Source organism: Solanum stenotomum, chromosome 6 (genome assembly GCF_019186545.1).
Source record: "Solanum stenotomum isolate F172 chromosome 6, ASM1918654v1, whole genome shotgun sequence".
Classification (NCBI taxonomy): Eukaryota; Viridiplantae; Streptophyta; class Magnoliopsida; order Solanales; family Solanaceae; genus Solanum; species Solanum stenotomum.
In genome coordinates, this window is record NC_064287.1 from 6,071,904 (window position 1) to 6,094,196 (window position 22,293).

The 22,293-nt window shown below is 37.6% G+C and overlaps 1 pseudogene; it reads left to right on the forward strand.

Annotated features, from left to right (window-relative positions):
* The first annotated feature begins 3,452 nt into the window (after positions 1-3,452).
* On the forward strand, positions 3,453-8,023 carry LOC125868427 (ATP-dependent helicase rhp16-like; annotated as a pseudogene).
* Positions 8,024-22,293: the final 14,270 nt, after the last annotated feature.

The following is a 22,293-nucleotide window of genomic DNA, read 5'->3' on the forward strand; positions in this document are numbered from 1 at the left end:
CAAGTCGTGGTCCTTTCGACGGTTTATCAGTGGCTCCATGAATGGGCCTCGTTAGCTTTTAAGTCAGGGTCATTTTGGTCTTTTCTCCTATGCATTGGACATTTAAACTATGTCGGTTTAACAGTTTAAGCCTAAATCTTATCAGAACCTACCTAAAACCTTTATTCTCCAAATATCATCTAAATTAGACATAAAAGAAGAAGAGAGTCGCTCCAGCCTTCTCAAGAACACGCAGAAGGTTTTCTTCAAGTTCTAGCCTCGAAATCAAAGGATTTCTCTGTAGATTTCGTCACCAGGTATGTGTGATTTCAATAGTGGGTTCCTTTCATCCACTATGTCCCTGAAATTCAGTCAGTTCCTTGATTCTCCATATCTTGTTTTGGCCTAGGATTTCTAAACCCTTGGATATTACCTGTGATCTAACTGTTGTATTATCCTAAATTGAAATAGCTTATTTCTTGCAAAGTTCACTTAATTCCTTGCATGGAATTCGGAACCCTAGTTTGTATAAATTCTCTTAGTTCACAAATTATACATGGTAGGTCAGTTAAACAGATAATCATGCTCCAGATTTCGAATGTTACAATATCAGTATATAAATGTTACATTATCAGATTCCATGTCAGTATTTTGAGCTATTCAGTATTTCAGTTACATTTGTGTCATATACTTATTCAATTTGGAGCAGACTTAGCACCAAGTTGGACTAGGGTTCAGCGTACCGTCATAGTCCCAGAACTACGTGATCACATAGGAGTATAAGTCCCCTCTGTTGGGCATTAGATTTAGTGATCACACTAGCCATGCCTTTATACCCCTGTCAAGTATTTTTGGTACTCATGCTACACTCTACATCTGTTTTTTAATGTTGGTCCTAATAACAACTATCAATGATGATGTTTGTGCCATCAACAACTTTTGAGATCGGAGATGTGGGTGAGCACTTGGCGTTTTGGATCAACCTGTCTCCTTTTATATTTATGTTTATATAGCCTTTTTCCTTTGAGATGACTTGTTTGTGGTCCGCTTTTGGGACTTGTACTACCATTTTAGATAGAGCTACACTTGTGACTTTCAGGTTCTGGGAGGGATTCTCTTCATGTATAAAGCTTTTTGGTTTTCTTCCACCCCTATCTTGTTTTATTGTTATAATTTTATTTCTACTGAAGTTCTACCCTTGTACTCATTACCTTTCATTTAGAGTTAAGGGATTGTTTACCTGCTGGTGGGTTATAGTAGGTGTCATCATGACTCGAGGAGTCGGGCCGTGACAATTATAATAGTCAATTAACTTTGGAAGGATATAATCGTAATCTAACTTTCAATTATGAAACTTCCCACTTATAGAATAAGTATGATGGTTATTCTAATTAATTAGTGTCAACTATATATTTCAATTCCGACATGCCCGTTGCATTTCAATATTGCAAAGAATTTTTCATTCTAGTTCTAAAAACATTTTTTCAAATCATATGTAACAAAAATAACATAAAACATATCAATTTGAAGCATGCTAGTCATAACTTTAAAAGCCTATTGATATGCCAGAAGCATAATAGTCTTGTTATCTAATATTTCAAAACTTGAAAAATAGATAATTTTTTTTTCTTAAAACAAACATCAAATATAAGGCAAATGCTTGCTTAAGGCTTAAGCACTCTCAACTTAAAAATTGGTCAACTTTTGATTACTAAAATCGAATACAAGGTAAGTGTGTTAAAATATTTTCATCACACCCTTTATCATTATTGATTCTGGCTATATAAATTGGTTTCCTGTCGCAATCCTACTCATTGTCTCTCAACACACTGAGACTCTCTCTCTCTCTTGTCACAATTCTTGTTGATTTTTTTCTGCAAATCTCCACTAGTAATTATTTTTGTAGAAAATGAGGATCCATTCTCATCCTTCATCATCTTCAACCGAAGGTTCGCTCGAAAAATCCTTCTTTTACTAATCCTTTTTGTTTTCCTGGTGTTTCGATTTGCGATCATACAACTTGTTTATTTCGATGTGAATTTGCATTTGTTTTGCTTGAATCTTACCGATTACGTGAGTAAAATGGAATTTTAAAGATGTTTTGTTATGGTGGAATTCACAAATTTTTCATGTTTTATTCCGTCAAAAAAATGTTTTCTAGAAAAAAAAAGTACTAAAGAATCATAAAAATGTCTTCCCTGCTAGAATTTTCATTTATCCAACCCATAGTGGGATGATTTAGCAGTCAAAGGAGTGAAATCCTTGGTTCAAATATTAAATGAAATTAGACTAAGTGAATATTTCCCAAATCTCGTGATAGAGTTTTCTGGTACTTGTATTGATTGGAAATAATAAGTGTCGAGATATAGTCAAGGCGTGCGCCGCACTAGAGTACTAATAGAAAATGTTTGTCACTTACTATTTGTTATTATTAAGGAATAAATGGGTTGATTGATTGAACTGATATTATTAATGATTAGAGTCCCACATTAGCCCTGTAAGAGATGCATGGAGCACCTTATATGACCATGGACACTTTCCTCTTATTAGCTAGGTTTAAGATGAATCGAACACCAATATAATATCAATCCAAATGGATCGATAGTTGACTTTACTCATCAACCATAAAGAAATTAAACAACAAAGAAAGAGAACGATAAATACTAGTATCAAGAAAATATAAAGTTCAAAACTTTTTCTTTTACTAGGAAAAAACTTTTATATATAGAAAGGAAAAACAGGAAGATTATTAAATAAGGTTTGTGAGTATTATTGGAGAATATGATGTTTCCTAATAAGTATATTGCGAGTTTGTTCCCATCCTTGTAAACAAGTGGGCCAATTTGGTGTAATAAAATGTCCTTTATATTAGTTTTTTGTGTGTGTGTGTGATGAAGTATTCTTTGAGATGGCATATGTCATACATATGTATATCCACTATATGTTGTAGATAAATGTAAATTATGTGGTTGTACTTAAATGTGGATTGTAAAATTAGGAGAATAAAGCCGCCAAGTTAGGAGCTCTGATGAGGATGACATTATTTTTATATCCTCAGATTCTAATTACATTAGGAGCACAACATTTATTTTTCATGTCAAGATTAATATGCCTTCAATTTGGTCCTTTTTAATTGTTGGAACTACAATGACATTTTAATAGCATGTTGGGACTTTCTTTTTGCCGATAGATCATACTTATTGGCTAACCTAAGACAAAAGTTCATGCACACAAATATGGACGTGTATTGAATAGTTTATGCACATTGTTAATTATGTGATTGTTGGTTTAATTATCTATATGCAGATGAAGCTAATAATTTGTTGAATGAAGCCCAAGCTAGTAGATTTGTTGATTCTGATTTAACTGCGGAAGCAGTTTGGCCCAATATAACAAAAGGAAGGAGATCCAATAGAACAAAGGGCGAATATAGTATTAAAATAAAAGAAGAGTAGGTAGAAGAAGACGGTGTAATGAATGATGTAGGAAATGACGGTGACCTTGTATTGATGTGGGATATATGGAAAGAAGAGAACGATAGGTGGATGGAAGAAAACCATTCACTTTATCTGGACTTTAATAGTCAGAATGAGTTTATGACTGAAACTGCTGAGCAGCCATGTAATTTGATCATACCCTTGCTAAGGTACTAGAAAGAGTGGTTGGCTTGGGCTTTGAAACAAGAAGAATCAATAGCTAGAGGCGGTATTCTTGCTGATGAAATGGGGATGGGGAAGACTATTCAAGCCATAGCTCTTGTGTTTGCTAAACGTGAAATAGGGAAAGCAATCTCAGATTCCAGTTTGCTCTCACCTGCCCCATATATTCTCCCAGCAGTGAAAGGAACCCTTGTTATATGTCGAGTTGTCGCTGTGATTCAGTGGGTCAACGAGATTGACTGCTTCACCAAAAAAGGAAGCAAAATAATTCTTGCAACGAGATTGACCGCTTCACCAAAAAAGGAAGCAAAATAATTCTTGTATATCATGGTGCCAACATGAAGAAAAATATTGGCAAGTTCATAGAATATGATTTTGTTATCACTACCTACTCAACTGTGGAGACTGAGTACAAGAAAAATATCATGATTTTGCACTCTATGAATTGAAATCGTATTATTTTGGATGAGGTAACCATTGTATAACTAGACCTACTTATTTGGTTTTGCTGATATGCTTTACTTAAGCTGAAAGTCTACCTAAAAGAACCTCTCTACCTTCACAAGGGTAGTTAGGGTAAGGTTGATGTATATTTGTTTTTTTGACTAAGAAGTCTGTTCAAAGTTCACATTTGTAGGTTTTGTCTAAAAAACCCTTCATCCACAATTTTCTAACGGATTTCACTTATTTTTTGCACAGGCCCATTGTGTGAAAGATATACGCAGAGACACTACAAGAGCTATTCTTGCGCTAGAATCTTCTTATAAGTGGGACTTAAGTGGGACTCCCCTCCAGAACCGTGTAGGAGAGTTGTACTCACTTGTATGTTTCTTGTGATTAATGTTCTTTTGTGTCTAACATAATTCACATTTTCATTCTCCGAACTAAGTACATCCTTACTTATGGACATGTCCGTTTCTTGCAAATCATTCCTTCCTCATATTACTTCTGTGAGGAATGTGATTGTAGAACTCTAGACAATAGGTAGACTTAAAGTTTCTTTTTTTTAATCTTTGTACCTAACTTGGTTGGATAGAGAAACAAATAGCTGAGGATTTGTATTAATTTAACTCTGTTATATTTGTTCATTTTTCACCAGAGATTTTGTTGTTACTGTTTCAATGGCAGTTGGAATCTTTCTTCCTTCAGTATCTTTTTATTTTTCACCTTTTTGAAATCTCTTATTTTCTCCCTTTTGTGTTGGTATTTAGTTTAGCTCATTCGAGTGTCCACATTGCCACCGCAAATCTATTCGACACTTTTGCTTGTGGAATAAGGTAAGTTATCAAATTGCTATACTTATTTTGATGCCTTTTGTTATTTCTGATAAACAATATTGTTGCTGACATGGAGACGTTGATACATCTTATGTTCTAGTATATTGCCTCACCCATACAATTTCAAAGGAATCATGGGTTTGGTCGAGATGCGATGGTTTTGTTCAAACACAAAATTTAAAAAACCATAATGCTTAGACGTACTAAAAAGGGAAGGGATGCTGATCTTGGACTTCCTCCAAGGATAGTAAGTTTTTTTTTACATTAACATAGTTCTAGAGTTATTAATTGTTTTCTCTCCTCTTTAGAATGTTACTTACTTTCTTATTCAGGTTACCTTGTGCAAAAATTGTTTCGATGTTAAGGAAGAAGACTACTACAGATCACTGTGGGATGAATGTCGGGCACAATTGAATACGTACGTATTATATTTTTGTCAATAATTATGAAACTAGACCCTTAGATAGGTTGTTTGAAAGTAATCTTTGCCTTTTTTTTTGCTCTCCATTCGCTACTCATGGTGATGTTCTTATTGAATTTGTCTAATGGTACAACTCATGGTCTTTTTCTTGTGTATTATTTTTTTCTAGTCTTTTAATTAAATGCTTTTGCATGGTATTTGTTTCATCGAATTGCTATGTGTTAAGTCATCCTTAAAACATACAGACGTTCCTTTCTTGGAAATCCTATATAATGACCACTTTACATGGTTTTTCGTGGAAAATAATCAACACTAGCTATTTCACCTTGTAAGAAAGTAAATAATGAGAGTCAAAATAAGTGGTGTATTATTCATTTTATCATCACTATATTGTTTCTTCCTGACGTATTATGGTACAGATTACCTTCAAGTTGGTACGTTGATGAATAACTATGCTAACATTTTTAATCTACTCACATGCATGCGACATGTATGGATGTAAAGCTTTTAAACTGAATTGTTCTTTATAATGTATTGGTACCTTCTTGTATTTGGTTTTCGTCGTGAATAAAATTCTTCGTTATAGGTTCATTGTTAACCTTTAAAGTACGGATCAGATCTAATGCAATATTTTTTCTTAAGAAGAAATATTTCAATATTTCTACACCAATTGCGGTAAAATCACTAAATCATGGGAATGAAATATTTAATGTTGTTAATGGGTTAAATCTTTCAATACTTTAGAACTCGGAGATAATAATTCCTTCAGTAATTTCTTGGCTTGCTTTTTCCTTATATATCCTCCCTTGAGCCTAAAAAAAAGAAATAGTTTAGACTTCTTTTACTAAAGCAGGCAATTTGACTTTCTATGATCTTTGAATGATTCTTCCTCAAATGTAATAACTAGAAAACTTTTTCTTATATTTGATTGATTTAATCTGACTGGCAGTTGATCATCCTTACCTTGTGGAATGCTCAAGTTCTGCTTTGGCTAGAAGTGGAAGAACAACTAATGTTGAACAACCATGTGGTTTAGTCATGATCCAGTAGAAGATCCAATTGTAAGGTGCATACTCTCCCACTTCCCTAAGAAAGAAATAGAAAGTATAAAATAAAGGAATAAGCTCACTCACGAAATTTGATACATCACTAAAATTGAATTTGATGGATTTCCTACTCACACTACATTAATATTTCGTATAGTATATGATGGATATTTCATATCTTCATGTGGTCATAGTTTTCCACATATACATCTTGGATGTCTTCTAAATATTCTTTTCCAGCACCATAAGAAAGACCTCTTTTTTTTTTTTTGCTAGAAATGCTTTTAGGAATGCCTTATAACACTATAAAGGACTTTCATTAAACTTGTGGACTTGATGGTTTAAATTCTCGTACCTCATCTATTGACAACCTAAGGAATATTCTATGAATTCATTGCTATTATGTTGTCATTCGAAACTTAAATCAACTCTCTTATAAAAGTGTGCCCCTCTTTTGATTATTGCAGGTTAATTCTTGCACACCTGTCTTTTGCAAGTCCTTCATGTTTTAAATCAATTACAGTGAATTTCACAGAAAATGATCAGAAAACTAAAGCAACTATCAAAGGATTTAGGTCCTCGAGTATATTGAACAAAATTTGTCTTGATAATTTTTAGACAAGCACAAAAATAGAAGCTTTGGTAAATAATTACTTTTCAATTATAACTATATCTTATCTTACCTTAGCTTTATATTTGAAAATGTTTCATCAAATACCACCCCCACTTAATATAGTGGAAACTAATTGATGGATAATAAATCGTTGGTGTGGTCTCAATCTTATTTATATCCTTTATAATAGCATTCTCATTGCTTGTTTTATTGGATCAAGAGAGAAGGTATATGGTTCATGATTAAAAGAGATGGTTCCGCAAAGGCAATTGTCTTCCGCCAATTCACATCATTTTTGGATTTGATATACTATTTTCTACAGAAGGTAAGACATGTCTTCGTTATCCCCTTCACATCTACCCCTATTATTTCCATCAGTAGTCTTAACAACAAAAACATTTCTTATGTGCATTTGGCAGTCGGGTATTAGTTGTCAATTAGATGGATCCATGACTATCACTGCAAGAGATTCTGCAATTACAACATTTACCAACGATCCAAATTGCATTATATTTCTTATGAGCTTGAAAGCCGGAGGTCCTTTCCTGAATCTTATAGTGGCATCACACGTAAGGATTTCCTTTCCTCTCATTAACAATGAATATTCTTCATTTCTTGTCAAATACCAAGGGATTTGAGTTTATGTTGGATTCCTTCATCTCTTCAGGTTAAAATTATTTTTTTAGTTTGGGATGTTTTAACTTCATCTCCGTGCACCGAAAGAATAGATACATTTTGAACTTATAATATTTCATTGAATGACTTGGACTACTTTCCTTGACATTTTACTCTCCTCTTGCACTTTGATAGTTTTTTTTTATGGATCCTTGATGGAATGCTGTTGTGGAAAGACAAGCCCAGGATAGAATCCATCGAATAGGGCAGTATAAACCAATTAGGTGTGTGCTTGTATTTCGTCTGCTAACTATACAATCGAGGAGAGGATTATGAGATTTGTGATTAAGAATACAATCGACGAGAGGATCTTAGAGTTGAAAGAGAAAAAAAAACTACTTTTTGAAGGGTAAGTTTCTCCAAGTTCATTGTTCTAGTTACATGTGTGTTCTTTCAATTTTCCTTCTTCAATTCAAACTCCTTGCCTCTTTAGACTCCTTCTTCAAATCAAACTCATTGATTCTTTCTTTTCAATGGATCACTTGTTTGTTTTCTTGTGTTTTATCACGAAATTAACATTATCCATTTCTTGATTTCTACACTTTTTTCTTATTTATTTTGAAAGTTTTTCCGAATTCAACTGCTCGTGACAATGTACCTTTGGACCATGTTGACTGACGTGTTTCATATTTCTTTGTCAATAATTAAAACTGCATAAATCCTAACACTTTATTACTCTTAATTTGAGTTGACTGTGATCTCAGATTATTTGAACTTAATATACATATAATGTTGTTGACATTAGCTACTAGTCTAGGTTTGTTCTCTTAGAAAGGAGTAGCATATGTGGTACTTATCAAACATGGCAGTTTAGGACCGACTCTTGCCATTACTTCATATTTAGGTGATTTGACAATTCTGCTGCGTCTCATAGATTTCGTACTCACCATTACTACTTTCTACACCTTTGGTGTGCATGTTCTATGCCGATTATGTGTAATGTAACACCCTGTATCCTAGTTAGACCAAAATGCAGATTTTGAGAACTTGCAGGTGCAACCCACGGTTGCATCCACAGATTGTAGGTCAGACCATGGCCCGTGCTGGTGCTCCGTGGTTCACCACTGCAACCCCTCCCCAAACCCAGGTCAGAAAATAGGCTAAGTCTTGACCCACGAACAGACCCACAGTCTGTAGGGCAGACCACGATCTGTGGATTGTGTTCGTGGATCAAGACTCCTTTACCCAGCCTCTGACAAGAACTATGGTCAACCAACATGGACCGTCGTGCAATGCACGGTCCGTAGGTCTGACCGTAGATGAGGGTCAACAGCCAGTTAGAGGAAAATTGTTGATTGGGTCAACTTCAAATGGTCATAACTCTTAGCAAAAAATGAATTATGTGTCCCATGACCTATGATATGAAAGATAATTGAATCCTCTTTCCAGCGCCACCAAGTTTGCTAAAATCCGACTTCTGAGTAAAAAAGTTATGCTCGTTTTAGTGAAGACCTGCTGGACAGACTTGACCGACGAACCCAAACAACGGCCGATAGATCAAATGACAGACTGTTGTTTCTTCCATGGATGGGCTTCACCAGAATTTAGTTAGGGTTGTTTGGGTCCTTTTCCTATTTCGTTGGACCTCTAAGCTACGCTGTTTAGACCCTAAATTATGATATGCCCAAGGAAAGCATGCCTCTATACCTTTGGCAGGGTATAATGGGTCCTCTCGATGGGGCGTATACATCGAACCCCACATTTAGCTCATGTGGTTTTATTATCGATTATTCGTAGCTCCCAAAGTTCAGTCAGATTCTATTGTATTGACCATTTATCAATATAGTCAGTATTTAGGTTAAGCTTGTTAGAAATTGGTCACTGCATTCAGTTATCTCAACATTCAGTATCTATATCCTGTTCAGATTATACCATTACTTATTTGCTTTGTTCGGTTATATGTTATTTCAATTGTATTCTATCCTGCATGCTCAGTAGCTTTCAAGTATTGATGCATACGTGCACTATATCTTCTCGTGATGTAGGTTCAGGCTCTCAACATCTAGATCACGCTTAGATCGGTTCCTGATCTCCAGTTCAGCAGACTCAGTTGTGAGTCCTCATTCTCCGAGGATAATAGTCATGAGTCTCTTTTCAGTATTATTTTTAGTCCTTTAGTTTCACTTTTTCTAGACTTAGCTGGGGCCTGTCCCAGCATTTCTAGTAAGTTAAAGGCTATTTTCAGACATAAATAGATTCAACTTAGTATTGAGTTAATATCTTCTTTATATTAAACTCATCAGTTTTCATTTATCTCAGTTATAGTATATGGGTATTCCCCATCCTTTCCATTTTATTTCAGTTTTGCTAGACTTAGCTAGGGCCTGTCCCAGCATTTCTAGTCAGTTAGGGCCTATTTTCAGACATAGATAGATTCAGCTTAGTATTGAGTTAATATCTTCTTTGTATTAAACTCATCAGTTTTCATTCATCTCAGTTATAGTATATGGGTATTCCCCATCCTTTTCATTTTATTTATGATTTACCTTCCGCATCAGTTATTATTATCTTTAATATGATCATGATTATGCCAGCAGGGTTAGCTTGGGGTCACTTGTGATCGTAGGTCCCGTGTCTACGTCTCGAGGGTATTCTCGGGGGGTGAAAAACTTGGTATCAGAGCCTTGGGTTTAAGTGTCCTAGAATGTCTGAAAAGCCGCACTAAGTAAAGTCCTTTTCATGGGTGTGAAGTGCACCACATCTAATGAGGTGGAGGCTACAAAGTGTTTTAGGAAATCTTTATTTTCTTGTTACTCTTATCGTACATAAGGTATGATCTAAATTCCATTATAACTCGACGTTCTACGTTTCAGTGATCACGCCTCCTTGTAGAGCTAATGCCAGGAATGCGAATGCTAGGAACGCAAACGCAGCTCCTCCATTCCCCAATCAAGAAGTGTCGAATACAGAGTTCAAGAAAGCCATTAAGATATTGGCTCAGAGTGTGGCCAACCAGAACAATCAGCAGGTTCAAGCTTCTGTGAATGCATATGGTGGATCAGCAGCAGCGAGGGTTCATGACTTTGTTAGGATGAATCTGCCTGAGTTCTTAGGATCGCAAACAGGCGAGGATCCCCAAAATTTCTTGGATGAGATCAAGAAGATCTTTGAAGTGATGCTGGTAACTGGGAATGATCTGGTTGAGTTAGAATCTGACCAACTTAAGGATGTGGATCATATCTGGTATACTTAGTGGAAGGATAACTGGGGCACAGATGCAACTCCTATTACTTGGGATTGTTTCAGCGAAACCTTTGTGTACAGGTTTTTCCCCATAGAGTTGAGAGAAGCAAGGGCCTAGGAATTTATGACCTTAAGGTAGGGTAACATGACTGTCCAAGAGTATGGGCTCAAGTTTAACCAACTCTCCAGGTATGCTCCTAAAATGGTTGCTGATTCCAGAGCTCAGATGAATAAGTTTCTGTATAGAGTGTCAGACTTAGTGAAAATAGAGTGCAGGAATGCTATGTTGTTGGGAGACATGAACATCTCTAGGCTTATGACTCATGCTCAGCAGGTTGAGGGTGATAAACTTAGGGAACATGCTAAGGAGACTAAGAGAGCAAGAACAGTTAACTATGAGTATTCCCAACTGAAATCGGGTGGTGGGAATCGCTCACAGTTTCAGCAAAAGTCTTCGACTTCAGCCCCTTCATCAGCTAGTGTTCCATCCCCCAAGTTCCGTAATAATCAGAAAGGTAGGGCGTTAGGCTCTAAGTCTCAAGGTAGTGTTTTAGGCACCAAAACTTACCCAACTTGCCCGAAATGTAACAAGAAACATTCGGGCAAGGTCTACAACTTTAGCAGCACCAGCAGGTCACCCGACTCAGCAGGGTAACTTATCTGGTACAAGTGGCGGACAGATGTAGTCAATGGTACGTTACGTGTCTTTGATCTTGATGTTTATGCATTGTTAGATCCAAGGGCTAATTTATCTTTTGTAACTCCTTACATAACAGTCTAATTCAGTGTTAGCCCAGAAACTCTTTCAGAACCCTTCTCATTCTCTACTCCAGTTGGTGACCAAGTTATAGCTAGACAGGTATACAAAAATTGCCCTGTCATAGTCTCTAAGAAAGTCACCTCAACAGATCTTGTAGAGTTAGAAATGGTAGACTTCGATGTCATTCTAGGCATGGATTGGTTACATTACAGTTATGCCTCAGTTGATTATAGAACTAGGATTGTTCATTTTTAGTTTCCAGACGAACCAATCCTAGAATGGAAGGGTAGTAGCTTAGCTCCTATGGGTCGATTCAATTCTTACCTTAAGGCCAGAAAGATGATCTCTAAGGATTATCTCTATCATCTAGTTCGGGTTAAGGATTCTAGTTCTGATACCCCAATTCTTGAGTCAGTCCCTGTAGTCAATGAGTTTCGAGAAATGTTTCTAGATGATCTATTTGGAGTTCCTCTCGAAAGAAAAATCAACTTTGGGATTGATCTCCTTCTAGATACCCAGCCTATCTCTATTCCTCCTTACAGAATGGCTCCAGCTGAGCTTAAGGAATTAAAAGAGTAGTTAAAAGATCTTCTAGGTAAGGGATTCATCATACCTAATATTTTGTCATGGAGCGCACCAATATTGTTCGTAAAGAAGAAAGATGGTTCTCTCCGAATGTGCATTGACTATAAGAAGTTGAACAAAGTCACAATAAAGAATAAGTATCCCATCCCCAGGATTGATGACTTGTTCAACCAACTTCAGGGTGCTACTCATTTCTCAAAGATAAACCTCAGATCAGGTTATCATCAGCTTAGAGTCAGAGATAGTGACATTCTGAAGAAAGCCTTCAGAACTCGGTATGGTCATTACGAATTTGTAGTTATGTCATTTGAACTAACCAATACTCCTGCAACTTTCATGGATTTCATGAACAGAGTGTTCAAGAAGTACTTAGACTTGTTTGTTATAGTCTTTATTGATGATATCCTCATTTACTTTGGGAATGAGGAAGAACAATCAAGTCATTTGAGAGTTGTTCTGCAAACTCTCAAAGATCGCCAGTTATTTGCAAAATTTAACAAGTGCGAGCTTTGGTTACAATCAGTTGCTTTCCTTGGGCATATTATGTCTAGTGAAGGAATTGGAGTAGATTCCCAGAAGATAGAAGCAGTGAAACAATGGCCCAGATCTACCTTTGCTACAGATATCAGAAGTTTCTTAGGTCTAGCGAGCTATTACTGTCACTCCTCGAGACTACCCCCGAGACGCGGACACAGGACCTAGGATCACAAGTGACCCCAAGCTAACCCTGCTGACATAATCATGAGCATACTAAAGATATAATAACTGATGCAGAAGCTAAATCATAAATAAAATGAAAAGGATGGGGAATACCAATATACTATAACTACGATAAATGAAAACTGATGAGTTTAATACAAAGAAGATATTAACTCAATACTAAGCTGAATCTATCTATGTCTGAAAATAACCTTTAACTGACTAGAAATGCTGGGACAGTCCCCAACTAAGTCTGGCAAAACTGAAGCGAAAGGACAAAATATTACTGAAAAGAGACTCATGACTATTGTCCTCGAAGAATGAGGACTCACCACTTATTTTGCTGAACTGCAGATCGGGAACCGATCTAAGCGTGGTCTAGATGCTAAGAACCTGAACCTACATCACGAGAGGATGTAGTGCACGTATGCGTCAGTACTTGAAAGGTACTGAGCATGCATGATAGAAGATAGATGAAATAACATATAACTGAACAAAGCAAATAAGCAATGATATAATCTGAACAAGATATAGATACTGAATGCTGAGATAACTGAATACAGTGACCAATTTATAACATGTTGAAACTGAATACTAGATATACTGATAAATGGTCAATACAATAGGATATGACAGAACTGTGGGAGCTACTAATAACCAATAATAAAACCACATTAGCTAAATGTGGAGTCCGATGTAAATGCCCCATCGAGAGGACCCAATATACCCTGCTAGAGGTATAGAGGCATGCTGGTGTGATCACTGAAATGATGACCGCAGAGGGGACTTACAACCTACGCGACTAGTAGTTCTGGGACTATTTGGGTAAGCTGAACCCTAGTCCAACTCAATATTATGCTACTCCCAATGGATTAAGTGATTAACACATTATGACTGAATTTCTGTAAGTTAATGGATAACTCAAACTGAACATGCCAAACGTAGAATGCAATAATTAATGTGATAATGATGCATTCATAAACTGAGACATGTATAACTGAATACTCAAATATCTGACCTAGCATGTGTAATTCAAGAACTAAAGAAATACATAGCTATGGTTCTGAAATTCATGCAATAAACTGAATATTAACATGCTAATCTGATTTGGATCATTCTAACAGCTAGGAACCCAGCAATTCTAACATTCAAGAAATTTTGGGTCTAGTCATATTAGGGAATCAAGAAACTAACTGAAAACTAGGGACCTAATGGGTGAAAGGAACCCACTAGTGAAATCCCACATACCTGGTGACGAATTTCACGAAGAAATCCTTCGATTTCTTGGCTGGAACTGAAGAAAACTTGCTGCGTTCTTGAACTAGGGTTCTTGACTTCTTTCTCCTCTTAGCATTCTAATTTTTCTAATGATTTGACTTAGGTAAGTTCTAGTTATGTTTCTAGGCTTAAACTGACTAAACCTCATAATTTAGGGTCTAAACGATGTATCTTAGGGGTCCAATGAAATAGGAAAAGTACCAAAACAACCCTAACTTAATTTTGGTGAAGCTCATCCACGGTAGGAACGACGGTCCGTCGTTTGATCTACTGGCCGTCGTTTGGGTTCGTCGGTCAAGTCTGTCCGGTAGGTCTTTACTAAAGCGAGCATAACTTGTTACTCGGAGGTCGGATTTTAGCAAACTTGGTGGCGTTGGAAAGAGGATTCAATTATCTATCATATCATAGGTTATGAGACACATAAAACATTTTGTGTTAAGAGTTATGACCATTTGAAGTTGATCCAATCAACAATTTTCCTCTAATTGGCTGCTGACCCTCATCTACGGTGAGACCTAAGGACCATGCATTGAATGAAGGTCCGTGTTGGTCGACCGTAGTTCATGTCAGAGGCTGGGTAAAGAAGTCTTGATCCACAAACACAGACCATGGACCGTGGTCTAACCTACGGACCGTGGATCGAGACTTACCCGATTTTCTGAGCTGGGTTTAGGGAGGGGTTGCAGTGGTGAACCACGGACCACCAGCATGGGCCGTGGTATGACCTACGGTCCGTGGATAGTAATCGTGGGTTGCACCTACAAGTTCTCAAAATCTGTATTTTGGTCTATATAGGATACGGGGTGTTACATTATCTCCCCCTTGAGAACAATTTTCCTAGAATGAAGACTAAAGTAGCTGGAATAGAGGGAAAGGGCAGCAATCCATACCACTAAACACTGAGAATTGAATTTATGACTGAACTAAGTTCCAAAAAATGCAAATACGCTGAAAATGCAAGTACAAACTGAAAGAATATGATTCTAAGACTGGATTTACGCATGAATGACTGAAAAACTGAAGCGGAACTATTACCTCAAGCTGGAGTGAAATTAGAAGGAAAGAGGTGAGGATACTCAACTTTCATGGCCGCTTCTGCTTCCCAAGTGGCTCTCTCAATTGACTGACTCCTCCACCAAACCTTGACTGAAGCGACTTCTTTGTTTCTCAACCATCTAACTTGACGATCAGGAATCTCAACTGGTACATCCTCATAAGAAAGGCTATCTTTTACGGCCACAGTCTCTAATGGCACTACGGATGTTGGATCACTTACACACTTCTTCAAAAGTGAAATGTGAAAGACTGGATACACTACTGCCAAATCTGCTGGCAACTCTAATTCATAAGCCACTCTACCAATCCTTTTCAAGATCTGGTAAGGGCCTACATAACTGGGACTGAGCTTTCTTTTCTTGCCAAATCTTATCACCCCCTTCATAGGTGACACTTTCAGGAAAACCAAATCATCAACTTGGAACTCTAGTTTCCTTCTTCTCACATCTGCATAAGATTTCTTGCGACTCTGGGCAATCTGAAGTCTATGTCTAAAGAGTTATACTTTCTCCATAGCATCAAGGACTGAATCTGGTCCTATCAAGGCTGCTTCACCTACTTCAAACTAGCCAACTGGAGATCTGCATCTACGCCCATACAATGCCTCATAAGGGGCCATCTGAATGCTGGAATGGTAACTATTGTTGTAGGCGAACTTAATAAAAGGAAGGTGATCATCCCAACTACCCTCGAAGTCTATCACACAACCTCTCAACATGTCCTCTAAGGTCTGAATGGTACGCTCTGCCTGACCATCCTTCTGTGGATGAAATGTTATGCTAAGGTTAACCTGAGTACCAAGACCTTTCTGAAATGACTTCCAGAAATAAGAGGTAAACTGAGGACCTCTATCTGAGATGATAGACAAAGAAACCCCATGCAACCTCACAATCTCATTAATGTAAAGCTTGGTGTAATCTTCTACCGAGTCTGTAGTCTTGGCCGCCAAAAAATGAAAAGACTTAGTAACCCTGTCAACAATCACCCAAGTGGAGTCATGTTGTCTGTGAGTAGGAGGTAAACCTGTGATGAAGTCCATGTTGATCACTTCCCACTTCCAAGTAGGAATGTCAATCTCTTGAGTCATGCCTCCTGGTTTCTGATGTTCTACCTTGACTTGCTGGCAATTGGGGCACTTAGCCACAAAGTCTGCTATATCTCTTTCATACCATTCCACCAATAGACTTCCTGCAGATCATGGTACATTTTAGTGGTGCCTGGATGAATAGAATATCTGGAGTTATGGGCCTCTACAAGGATATGTTGTCTCAACTCGCCCACATTAGGAACACATAATCAACCGTGGTAGCGAAGCACACCATCTCCCCCTTAGGAGAAAACCTCCACTCTCTGATTGTGGACTGCACCCTTAAGTTCAAGCAAAGATTGGATCATTGTCTTTCTTTTCCTTAAATTCTACTACCAAAGAAGATTCTGCCCCATTCTGAACCGTAACACCACCATCTGATATGCTCATAAGACGAACTCCTAGGCGAGCAAGTCTATGAACATCCTTTGCTAGCTTTTTTCTTTCTTTCTCAACATGTGCTACACTACCCATAGATAATCCACTAAGAGCATGTGCCACTACATTCACCTTACCCGGATGGTAATGCATGTTCATATCATAATCTTTATGGAACTCAAGCCACCTTCTCTGGCAAAGATTCAACTCTTTCTGGGTAAATACATACTGGAGGCTCTTATGGTCTATGAACATATCTACATGAACACCATACAAGTAGTGTCTCCAAATCTTGAGTGCAATTACCACTGCTGCAAGCTCGAGGTCACGAGTCAGATAATTCTTCTCATATACCTAAAGCTGTCTAGAAGCATAAGTTATGACCTTACCTTGCTGCATCAATACACAACCTAGGTCGACCCTGGATGCATCACAATAGATCACATAACCATCTGAACCCTCTGGTAGAGTCAAGACAGGAGTTGTAGTCAACTTAGTTTTCAGTTTTGCGAAGCTTTTCTCACAATCATCTGACCATCGAAACTTGACCATCTTATGAGTCAACCTAGTCAATGGTGAAGCTATGGATGAAAATATTTCCACGAACCGTCTGTAATAGCCCGCTAGACCTAAGAAACTTATGATATCTATAGTAGAGGTAGGTCTGGGCCATTGTTTCACTGCTTCTATCTTCTGGGAATTTACTCGAATTCCTTCACTAGACACATTATGCCCAAGGAAGGCAATTGATTGTAACCAAAACTCGCACTTGTTAAATATTGCAAATAACTGGTGATCTTTGAGAGTTTGTAGAACAACTCTCAAATGACTTGCATGTTCTTCCTCATTCCTAGAGTAAATGAGGATATCATCAATAAAGGCGATAACGAACAAGTCTAAGTACTACTTGAACACTCTGTTCATCAAATCCATGAAAGTTGCAGGAGCATTAATTAGTCCAAATGACATAACTACAAATTTGTAATAACCATAGCGAGTTCTGAAGGCTGTCTTTGAAATGTCACTATCTCTGACTCTAAGCTAATGATAACTTGATCTGAGGTCTATCTTTGAGAAATGACTAGCACCCTGAAGTTGGTTGAACAAGTCATTAATCCTGGGGATGGGATACTTATTCTTTATTATGACTTTGTTCAACTTCTTATAGTCAATGCACATTCGGAGAGAACCATCTTTCTTCTTTACGAACAATATTGGTGCGCTCCATGACAAAATATTAGGTCTGATGAATCCCTTACCTAGAAGATATTTTAACTGCTCTTTTAATTCCTTAAGCTCAGCTGGAGCCATTCTGTAAGGAGGAATAAATATAGGTTGGGTATCTGGAATGAGATCAATTCCAAAGTCAATTTCCCAATCAAGAGGGACCCCGGGAAGATCTTCTGGAAACACTTTTGGAAACTCATTAACCATTGGAATTGACTCAAGAGTTGTAGTTTCGGAGCTAGAATCCTTAACCTGATCTAGATGATAGAGATAACCGTTAGAGATCATCTTTCTAGCTTTAAGGTAAGAAATGAATCGACCCATAGGCGCTAAGCTACTACCCTTCCATTCTAGGATTGGTTCATCTGGAAACTGAAAACGAACAATCCTAGTTCTACAATCAACCGAGGCATAATTGGAATGTAACCAATCCATGCCTAGAATGACATCGAAGTTTACCATTTCTAACCCTATAAGATCTGCTATGGTGACTTTTTGAGAGATTGTGAGAGGGCAATTTCTGTATACCCGTTTAGCTATAACTGGGTCACCGACTGGAGTAGAGACTCAGAAGGGTTCTGAAAGAGTGTCTGGGCTAACACTGAATTGGACTGCTATGTAAGGAGTTATAAAAGACAAAGTAACCCCTGAATATAACAATGCATAAACATAAAGATCAAAGACTCGTAACGTACCAGTGACTACATCAGGATAATCTTCCAGATCTTAATGTGCCTGAAGAACATAGAGCCTGTTTTGGCGCTGTTCGCCACCTGTACCAGATGAGTTACCCTGCTGAGTCGAGTAACTTGCTGGTGCTGCTGAAGTTGGAGACTGAGCTCTACCATTATTTCCACCTTGACCCTATCTAGAAGGACAATCCTTCAATCTATGACCAGACTGATCACACCCAAAACACCCTTCCTTACCTTCAAGGCACTCACACGGATGGTTCTTGTTATATTTCGGACAAGTTGGGTAAGTTTTGGTGCCTGAAACACTACCTTGAGACTTAGATCCTGACGCCCTACCTTTCTGATCATTACGAAACCTGGGGGATGGAACACTAGCTGATGAAGGGGTTGGAGTCGAAGACTTTTGCTGAAACTGCGAGAGATTCCCACCACCCGATTTTTATTGGGAATACTCGTAGTTACCTGTTCTTACTCTCTTAGTCTCCTTAGTCTGCTCCCTAAGCTTATAACCCTCAACCTGCTGAGCATGAGTCATGAGCCTAGAGATGTTTATGTTCCCAACAACATAGCATTCCTGCTCTCTGTTTTCACTAAGGCTGACACTTCATACAAAAACTTATTCATCTGAGCCCTGGAATCAATGACCATGTGAGGAGCATACCTGGAGAGTTGGTTAAACTTGAGCCCATACTCTTAGACAGCCTACCCTACCTTAAGTTCATAAATTCTTGGGCCCTTGCTTCTCTCAACTCTATGGGGAAAAACCTGTACAGAAAGGTTTCGCTGAAACAATCCCAAGTAACAGGAGCTGCATCTGTACCCCTATTCTCCTTCCATTGAGTATACCAGATATGAGCCACACCCGATCATTCCTAGTTACCTACATCACTTCAAAGATCTTCTTAATCTCATCCAAGAAATTGTGGGGATCCTCACCAGTTTGCAATCCTAAGAACTCATACGGATTCATCCTAACAAAGTCACGGACCATCGCTACTGCTGATCCACCATTTGCATTCACAGGAGCTTGAACCAGCTAATTGTTCTTGTTGGCCACACTCTTAGCAAATATCTGAATGGCGTTCCTGAACTCTACATTCGACACTTCTTGATCAGGGACTGGAGGAGCTGCGTTTGCGTTCTGGCATTATCATTCATGGCATTAGCTCTATGAAGAGGCATGATCAGTGAAACGTAGAACGTCGAGTTAGAATGGAATTTAGATCATACCTTACGCACGATAAGAGTAAAAAGAAAATGAAGATTTTCTAAAACAATTTGTAGCCTCCCCTTCATTAGATGTGGTGTAGTTCACACCCATGAAAAGGACTCTACNGATCATACCTTACGCACGATAAGAGTAAAAAGAAAATGAAGATTTTCTAAAACAATTTGTAGCCTCCCCTTCATTAGATGTGGTGCAGTTCACACCCTTGAAAAGGACTCTACTTAGTGCGGCTTTTCAGACATCCTAGGACTCTTAAACCTAAGGCTCTGATACCAAGTTTGTCATGCCCCAAGATGCGGACACGGGACCTAGGATCACAAGTGACCCCAAGCTAACCCTGCTGGCATAATCATGAGCATACTAAAGATAATAATAACTGATGCGGAAGCTAAATCATAAATAAAATGAAAAGGATGGAGAATACCCATATACTATAATTGAGATAAATGAAAACTGATGAGTTTAGTACAAAGAAGCTACTAACTCAATACTAAGTTGAATCTATCTATGTCTGAAAATAGCCTCTAACTGTCTAGAAATGCTGGAACATGCCCTAGCTAAATCTGGGAAAACTGAAACTAAATGACTAAATATAATACTGAAAAGAGACTCATGCATATTGTCCTCAGAGGACTCACTACTGATTCTGTTGAACCGGAGATCGAAAATAGATCTAAGCATTATCAGGATGCTGAGAACCTGAACCTACATCATGAGAAGATGTAGCACACGTATGCGTCAGTACTTGAAAGGTACTAAGCATGCATGATAGAATACATCTGAAATAACTTATCACTGAACAAAAGAAATAAGCAATGATATAATCTGAACAAGAAATAGATACTAATGCTAAGATAACTGAATGCAGAGACCAATTTATAACATGCTTAAACTGAATACTAGATTTACTGATAAATGTTCAATGCAATAGGATCTGACTGAACTGTGGTAGATACTAATAACCGATAATAAAACCACATGAGCTAAATGTTAAGTCTGATGCATATGCTCCATTGAGAGGACCTAATATACCCTGCCAGAGGTATAAAGACATGCTGGCATGATCACTGTAATGACACCCACAGAGGGGACTTACAACCGATGTGGCTACTGGATAGCTCAAACTAAATATGCAAAATAGAGAATGCAATAATTAATCTGATAATGACGCATTCATAAACTGAGGCATGTATAACTGAATACTGAAATATCTGACCTAGCATGTGTAATTCAAGAACTAAAGAAATACATAGCTAGGGTTCTGTAATTCATCCAATAAACTGAATGTTAACATGCTAATCTAATTTGGATCATTCTAACAGCTAGGAACCCAACAATTCTAACATTCAAGAAATTTTTGCTCTATTCATAATAAGGGAATCAAGAAATTGACTAAGAACTAGGGACCAAGTGGGTGAAAGGAACCCACTAGTGAAATCCCACATACCTAGTGATGAATTTCATGGAGAAATCCTTTGATTTCTGGGATGGAAATGAAGAAATCTTGCTACCCTCTTGAACTAGGGTTCTTGATTTCTTTCTCTTCTTAGTAGTCTAATTTTTCTTAGTTTTGATTAATGATTTGACTTGGTAAGTTCTAGTTATGTTTCTAGGCTTAAACTGACTAAAACATCATAATTTAGGGTCTAAACGACGTAGCTTAGGGGTCCAACGAAACAGGGAAAGGACCAAAACAACCCTAACTTAATTTTGGCGAATCCCATCCACGGAAGGAATGACGGTCCGTCATGTTAACATTCAGTTTATTGCATGAATTACAGAACCCTAGCTATGTATTTCTTTAGTTCTTGAATTACACATGATAGGTTAGATATTTCAGTATTTAGTTATACATGCCTCAGTTTATGAATTCATTATTATCAGATTAATTATTGTATTCTCTATTTTGCATATTCAGTTTGAGCTATCCAGTAGCCACGTAGGTTGTAAGTCCCCTATGTTGGCATTATTTCAGTGATCACTCCAGCATGCCTCTATACCTCTGGCAGGTATAGTGGGTCCTCTCGATGGGGTGTATACATCGGACTCCATATTTAGCTCATGTAGTTTTATTATCGGTTATTAGTAGCTCCCATAGTTCAGTCAGATTCTATTGCATTGACCATTTATTAGTATAGTCTGTATTCAGTTTCAGCATGTTATAAATTGGTCATTGCATTCAGTTATCTCAGCATTCAGTATTATATCCTGTTCAGATTATATCATTGATTATTTGCTTTGTTTAGTCATATGTTATTTCAGATGTACTCTATCCTACATGCTTAATACCTTTCAAGTACTGACACATACCTGCACTACATCTTCTTGTGATGTAGGTTCAGGTTCTTAACTTCCAGATCACGCTTAGATTGGTTCCCGATCTCCAGTTCAACAGACTCAATTGTGAGTCCTCATTCTCCGAGGACAATAGTCATGAGTCTCTTTTC